The sequence below is a fragment of the Cryptomeria japonica genome, chromosome 7 (genome assembly GCF_030272615.1).
Source record: "Cryptomeria japonica chromosome 7, Sugi_1.0, whole genome shotgun sequence".
Taxonomy (NCBI): Eukaryota; Viridiplantae; Streptophyta; class Pinopsida; order Cupressales; family Cupressaceae; genus Cryptomeria; species Cryptomeria japonica.
The window spans coordinates 275,098,969-275,108,061 of NC_081411.1; positions in this window are offsets into that span (position 1 = coordinate 275,098,969).

A 9,093-nucleotide genomic window follows, 5' to 3' on the forward strand; every position below is an offset into this window, starting at 1 on the left:
GGAAGAACACTTCTGGTGGAGCTTTCCTTCTTGGAAAGAAACTGGTTTCATGGACAAGTAAAAAACAATCATGCATTTCTTTATCTACTGCAAAAGTTGAGTATGTTGCAGCGACAAATAATTGCACTCAAGTTTTGTGGATGAAGCAAATGTTGAAAGATATCTAGATAAATTATAGTGAACTGGTAGTTATCTACTCTGATATCTCTGCAGCTATTGACATGTCCAATAATCTGTTATTTCACTCTAAGACTAAGCATATTTCAATAAAGTATAACTTTCTGAAGGACAAGGTAGAAGCAAAGGAAGTCAAATTGGTTTATGTGAACACTAAAGAACAAATTGCAAACATATTCACTAAACTGTTGTCTAAGGAATCATTTGAATACTTGAGAGACTGGTTAGGGGTTTCAGCCCCTATGGTAGAGACTTGATTGATGAAGTTTTTCATCAGTCTGGTATGTATTATCAAAAACATTATTCATTCTGACACTAATGAGTGGTGATACTACTTAGGGGAAGTAGTCAGCTTTGAGATTTAGAGGTCTATATCATTGCTTTGATATTTTTGTTAGATTTATGGCATTGATGTCAAAGGGGGAGTGAGAGTAATGTGAAAAATCATTCTGAGCCTTACCAAGATATCATTCACAGGGGGAGAGCTATTGATTGTTGGTTGTCTTCCATAGGGGGAGACTTGTTTGGCATTTCTTGGTACTTAGATGTTTTTCACATCTAGTGTTGCCATCAATTCCAAAGGGGGAGATTTTTGGCATTATGGATGAATTGATTATGTGTGGCATTGATGTTTTGTCATTGATGTCAACACTAGTTGTTACCGGCAGATAGTTTTACATTGGCTAATATGGATGGTTACTGGCAGACAGGTTACCGATATAAGATCTAGTGTTACCGACAGAAGAGATTATATGGTTGACATTTCCAGCATGTTTGATCAATGAAGTATATTGGATTTCATGAGTTATATGCTCCATGAGCATATTTTGGTCAATGGGTATTGTCTTGGTAATTGGATGTTATCATACACTTTGGTAAACCCTTACTAGCACTGATTTATAGCTTTACCGATAGAGATTTCATTGAGGAATCATGGCAGGATGCACAATTGGTGTTGGTGTAGCTTCTTCAAGGATTTCAGGATACTCAAGATGTTCGTTGATCGTGTTTCAATTGCTTGAAGATATTGCTTTGGTGTGGTGGACCCAGAATAGGTCTGGTACCTATCTAGGTTATGGACCGGTATCATGCTAGCGTGTACTCTACATGTTACCTGGATGATTCGAGATGTTTTATGAATTTGTTATTATTGTTTTGATCTTAAGACAACATGGCATATCATTGTAATAAGGAATTATGTAATGATTTTATTGTAATATCTTTAGGTGGCCAGCCTAATTGGTTTAGGCCTTAGGGTTTGTATAAATAAGAGGTAGAAACTCTTTGTAAAGTATCATGGTTATTGAAAAGGTCATGGTCAAGGAATGTAATGTGTGAATATTGTAATATCATTCAGACAGAGGAGTTGATCGATCATTGGTGATTGGATTGGTTTAAGAAGAGGATTTAGTCCTCTGGCATTGAGCTTAACCAGGATTGTAATCAGGCATAGTAGATGCTATTTCGAGCAGTTCACTCTATTGGATTGTTGTCCATTTATCTTGAGAAGGTTGTAGCCTCTCTGTAGTCAGTGAGACTCTATTTGTAATGAGAAGTACGCTCTAGGCAACGTGCCTTCCTACAAGTGCAGACCCCTCATTGTAACACATACTTTCTACAGAAGTATCATCTGACTGTGGGTAGGCTTTCCATCGTGGTTTTTCCCTTTCCGGGTTTTCCACGTACAAATCATGGTGTTATGTGGTACGGTTGGTTTGCATTGATTATCTGCTTAATTGTTGAGTTGTATTGTTTACCGGTATCTATTTCTACCAGCATCTGTTTGTGCTTTACCGATACTTGATTGGTTTAAGGTTGTGTTGTGGATTGAAAGTTGTAATCTGTTAACAACTGATTCACCCCCCCTCTCAGTTGTTCATCGGTTATCCTAACATATGCATATGTATACATAGATACATATATACATACATAATACATATATACATACATATACGTATATATATATACATATACATATATATATATACATATATATATATACACACATATACATATACATATACATATACATATATACATATATATGTATATATGTATATATATACATATATATGTATATATATGTATATATGCATATATGTATATATATGTGTGTGTGTGTATATGCATACATATATACACACACACATATACATACATATATATACACACATACACATACACACACATACATACATACATACATACATACATACATGTGTGTGTGTGTGTGTTCCCTGTGGGAACCTTTCCTTCCACAAATGTGTCTTTAGTAAGTCACCAATTTGAAACTCCCACACTCTCTTATGAACGTCAATATGTTCCTTGTACTTGATGACACTCTTCTCAAATTTTCCTTCACTTCCTTGTGGAGATCATGAATATATTCAGAAAAATATGTTTCTATAACACTTTTTCTCACAAGATAGAAACATACCATAAATATACCAAGGATAGAAGAGTTATATATGTCATAAAATAGAAACATACCAATATTATAGATATATTCATGCAAATTATCTATAAAAAATTATCAGGTATAATGATCCATGATAATGTAATATCTAATATTGGGTTAGTGGGTGATACTAATAGAAATATAATTGTGTATGGTAAAACCTAAATCAAGAGATGATAAGTAGACACAAACAAGGATCGATAAAAATACCAAATAAATATAATATAAAAAAAGTATGTAGTTGAATAATTAGATCTGAAAAATATAATGAGCATTGAGAATAAACCCTAAGATCAAACCCAAGGTTATGTAGGAATGCTAGGTTCACCAAACTATAGAGGGAAAAACACACTATATGTAAAAGTTTCTAGGCTAATTAAATAAATATAACCAAATAAAAATGAATTAACCTAAAATAAACGAGTTGGAACAAATACTTGAGATATATGAGAGTCAAATAAATTAATTGCATGACAACTTATATTAGATTACGTTGTAGTGGTATCTATCTAGGTGTGAGGTATGCATTTTCCAAGTAATTATGATTTAATGTTTTTTCACTAACTTGCAAATATGAATATATTTAATATAGGTTAAAAATTACATGTGAGAAACTAATTCCCATGCATCCCATGCATGTTAAGGAATTGAATCTGATGTGTGGATGTGAACATGTAACTTCTAAAAGTTATCTAAAAATTTGCACATTACTAGACCAATTTTCAACTATTTCGTATACAAAATTAATAAGAAATATGATTTTTATAAACACCTTAAAGAAATCAAATGAATTGCAAAGCTAATTCTCCTCGTTAGACCCCTAATGTAACATCAACATCTACCTAGACATCAAGATGTGGATAAGTAATTGAATCTCATGTGTGGATGTGAACATGTAACTTCTAATAATTATCTAAAAATTCATACATTCTTAAATCAATTTTCTACGTAGTATTTAAAATTAATAAGAAATGTGAATTTTACAAACACCTCAAAGAAATCAAATGAATTGCAAAAATAATTCTCTTAGCTGGATCCCTAATGTAACATCAACACCTACCTAGACATCACGATGTACATTTGACTATATTTATTAATTATCTAAATATATAAACAAACATGTTATATTTTTTTAATGAATCAATAAATATGGTCAAATGAACATTCTAACGTCTAAATAGACAATACATACTAGAATGACTTTATGCCTCTAATGTAACATCAACATCTACCTAGACATCAAGATGTACATTTGACTACATTTATTAAAAATAATTAATTATAATAGATTTTGATTTTTTATTTATCAATAAATATAGTCAAATGTATATTATAATGTCGAAAAAAACAATACACAATAAAACGACTTTATACCTATAAACCAAATCTTGATATAGATTAACTTAGATCTTAAAATCAATTATTCACAAAGATACATTGTACTTGGCCAATATTAATCATGATTTTCTCAAAATCTAATGTTTTTAATTTCTAGCAAATTATTCAAACGTTCTAGATAATTGACCATAAAAAGAATCCAAAATTTGAACTGAAAAAAGTACTAGTCAAAGTCCTCACGTGGTATTATTTGTATTATTCAAATCTGTGAATGTGAAAACATGGATTTCAATATCACCGTCAAATAACAGTATTTCAATATCAAAAGTTAGAACCTGTGATCACAATATATTGAATTATATTGAAAGTAACATGTCTCATAAGTATCTCAGCTGAATTCTAACGTTTAGTGCTGGCAATTCAGATGAAATCCACTCATACACAACTGTGCCAAATAATTTATAATAATAATGAAGATATTCTAAAGTCACCATCTAATAGATTGTGAAATTGATTAAAATCAGGCCCCTAAACAAAAGACAGATGTAAAGTAATTAAAGTTAAATTTGACTTTTGTAACTTGTGTCCACACGCATCATTTTTATCCATATGCATAATTGAATTTTTCTTTCTTGTTTTATAGTATTATTTCAGAAGAGAAATAGCTATAATTGGATTACTTTAGTGAATTGAAATCTTAGATTAGAGTAAAATGGAATGAAAGAATTCAAGCCACCTAACTTAGGTTTAATAGGAAGAATTTGTTACACAAGCATGGGAGGGTTATCACATATGGAAGTTATCTTAGAAAATGGGTATTCAAAAAGTGAGCTCTTATAGATATTGGTGTGAATGAAATTTGAATGAAATTTGAGATGGGTGTTTTCAAATGTGGTCTTTGATCTTGTTATTATAGTGAAAATTGATGGAAAATGATGGGAAACTGATATGATAAGAATCTAGTCACTCAAAACTCATGTTTAATAATTCAATTAGTTCCCGAACTAGTAGGAGGAGGAAGTAAGTCTCAATTGTGAACAAGATAATATGGGGCTGTTAATGAGGTCTATAGAAACATAAGATTTCATCGTCACTTCCAAAGTAAACATTAAAAAAGGCTAATAAAGATTAGGTTGCATAATCATGACCATTGATGTGATCATGATGTCGAATCTAGGTCAAGCGAAACCCATGTTTAGTACAGTAATCAAAGGTTTTTCTATAGATTATTTGTACTTCTAGATCACGTGGGTATTCATTCAAATGATTTGTTAGATAGACTTAGTTTATTATAATAATAACAACAAAAGTTGTTTTGACTTGTTATAAAGTTGATATTTAATAATTAAAAAAAAAATAGCAATTAATATTGCTAGAATGTTTGGTATTCGATAATATTTGTAGACAAATGTATCATGAGTTTTAGTAAGGGTGATATCATAATCAATGGGACCCTCTTAACATAATGGTTGATTTACTAGAGATGGATATGTTGTTTTCTTGATCTCCTCTCTTTATTGATGACGTAAAAGTAACAAAACCCATGTTTAGGACAATAATCAAAGATCTTTATATAGAGTGTTTGTACTTCTAGAACAAATGGGTATTCATTCAAATGATTTGTTAGATAGACACAATTTATTATAATAACAACAACAAATGTTGTTTTGACTTGTTATCAAGTTGATATTCAATAATTCAGCAAGCATTCTTACTCTTCGCATTTTGGGCCCCTACGATAATATACCTCCCGACAACTATAGCCACCCACCCACCCCATAGTTGAACCTCTAGTGAGCAAGCAAGGAAGTATGCTATCACAATCAACGGGGCCCTCTTAATACAGGTAATGGTTGATTTAGTAGAGATGGATATGTTTGCTTGCTTGATCTCCTCTCTTTTTTTGATGGCTTAAAAATAAAATAATGAGGAAATTGTTTATTATTTAGACTTTCCATACTTTTATTTGTTTAAGTTTTATGCTTCTTAATTGACTAAAAGTCCACGATATCACTCTACATAAAAATAAAAAATAAAAATAATAATTCCTTCACCCTAAAATCAAATACACTTACAAAGATGCATATTCATTTTTTTTTATAACTCAAAATACTTATATCATATTTTTTAACAAAATAAATGAAACTACATAATTTGATCTAGGGTAATTAAATAAATAAGTACACCTTAACCTAAATAAAAGAGTTGAGATTAATAATTGAATTGAAATTAAGGTGATGATTAAATAAGAGTATAGAGGGGTTTACCTCTAGGATCAGTGGTAGAAGAATGAAGATTGTACTATTTTGGATCAATTTATCAATATCATTAAATTAGTTTCCTCATCCTAGGATGTTTTCCCAAAGGTGAAGGATAAAAAAGTGGGCAAAACTACTTTTTGGTCCATTCTCCATATAACATAAGCATTTTCTATATACAGAGAAACATGCTAGCATTAAATAGTAAGAACATTATAATGTTCACATGCTCTAACTTTCTTTAAAAAATACCAATCCAAAGGATTCGACTTGCATGCCAATTCTCAAATATGTGATCTACAAAATATAAAAGCAACTAAACATTGAGTGTACTCTCCACCAAGTTTGCACATTTTTTCATGTTGATTCAAAAAATACCACAATAACCTCAAGCTCTCTCTTACCTTTCTAATCACGTAACTTTGTCCCCAATTTGAATGCATCAAAATTTTGATCTTCAATTTCTTTTGCTAGTGTCTTCTTTCTTTGCCAAAAATCTATGTATATAATTTTTGGTGTAATTTTTAATCCATTCATCCAAAATTGAAGCAAAATATATTTTTACATTCTATAATCTATTGTATACAGATTAAAAAAACTGATTACATTTCAAAAAGATGAGTGGGAGCACTCTTAGCCTTTCATTTTTTATGAAGTGTCTATTTTGAAAATTAGTAAAAAACTTATAAATCCATTAAAAAATTAGCAAAAAAATCAAGTATAAGTCATATGATGTTAGCTAATTTCACACCAAAGTAGTTTATGAAATTGATGTAGGATCATCCCTGGTCTATGAGCAATCTTGCATTAACCAAAAATATTTCCTTTCAGTTTGGTTCTTGTTCAGTTTTATGTGCAGTTTTATGTGTTCCTATTGGCATGTCCGGGTGGCAGCTTGCTTTTCATTGTAGATCGTATTTTCGGTTTCCAAACTAGTTTATGTGCTTAATTTCTAATTTTCAGTCCATTTGGATTCTTTTCCGGCAAGATATTGCTTCCGGTTTGATTGTTTCTAGATTCTGGGGCAGTTTTGGGCTTACCGGTTGGAGATTCTTCTTTTCCAGAGTGGTTTCTTGGCATGTGGATCTATTTTGGGTCTTTCTTAATGTTCCTAAGTCCTTGGCTGACCTACTTATTGATCCACACTTCTTAGTGGTTCTTTTTTGGAGAATTTTCCTTCATTCTTGTGGCTGACCTATTTACACATTTCATTTTCCTGTCTTGGTAAATGTAATCTTTTGTGGCCGACCCAAATGTGTTATGGAGGGTATATATATGGCATTATGTAATCATTTGTAGGGTAGTAGAGATTGAAATAAGGATTTAGATTCGTGATTAGAGATTTGGTTGACTCTGAGAGCTTCCAGATGGATTTTTTTTGGTATGCTAGCCTGCATGTAACTGGTTGACTACTGGATGTTCTATGATGACTGCAAGATGATAACAGGTTGGTTACCAGAGGTTCTAAGATAATAATATGATATGTTTCTGTAATCTTTCTATGTTTTATTGTTGATTTTGTTGTGTTACTCTTGCTGCACAAGCCGGTCAGTTGTCTTCTGAGGATTCATCGGTTATGGTTGCATTAGAAATACTTACAAAAATTAAAATCTAAGGTGGAGCACATCAATGCTATATTATTTTTTTCTTGCAAAAAATATGAGATCTCTCTATATGCTCCTCCTATTTGAACCTCTTAATCTACATCTTTTAAAATAGTAGTTTAAAAATTAGATTGAGCACTACAAATCATGTTTATGGAACATCTTCAACTTTTGAATGTGGTTATCTTCAATTTCTTGTCCAGGATCAAATTTTACTAATTTCAAAAAAAATTGCCACTTTTAAACACTTTTTGGTCCCCCATTTTCATGAAAATAGGTTTTTGAGACTCTAGACTCTCACAGAGCATAATAGAAATCAAACTTGAGCACCCCACAAGTCTAATCCTCATTGTTCGTAACTAATTTTGGCTCATGAAAATGGTGTAGTTTACACAAGAATGAACTTTCAAAATTTGTTCCTATACAATATGCACCTTCACCTTCTATATATATATATATAATTAGTTAATGTTTAGTGATATAATTTAGGATCTCATTGACTTGGTAGGTGAATGAGTTATCCTTTGAACACTACCAGAAGAGGAGAGGGGGTGAATTAGCATATGAAAATCCTTGATCTCATTAAGTTACTTGAACCATAAAATTCATCTAAACACTTATGCATAAAAGTAAATAATTGAATCATCAAAACACCCACACAATAACACCAAGATTTTTATGTGGAAAACCCAAACTGGGAAAAACCATAGTGAGAATCTAACTCACAATTTATAGTAACTATTTACAATGAATATGGCTTCCTTCCAAAAAGCTCATTGCTATAGACTTGTAGACAGAAAACTCACTTCTTCAGGGAAAGATACAAATTGTTGTTTAGATACAATAGAAATAATATATTGAACTATATACAAAAATAAAATCTATCAGAATGCGGATAACAGTTCATTGTTTTATACTCATCTATCTACTCTGCACAACTTCTAAACCTTAGATCAGTTTCTCACTTCCTTCATATCATCATTGCACACTCTTTTACATCCATCATCAACATGTCTATCTCAAACACAAACAATCTACCTAATATATATCAATCAAATCCAAATAAACTTAACTAGGTCGGCCAAAGGAAAATGTAATGTGTACATAGCATCAACCAAAAAATATATCATCTGGAAGGTAAAAAGACATGTGAGGGTTCACACCAAGTTGGCACACCTTCCGATCAACATAAAAAACCTTTACACCCAACTGCTCAGACCAATATGCATAAGTCGATACAAATTGATTTGCTAAATCC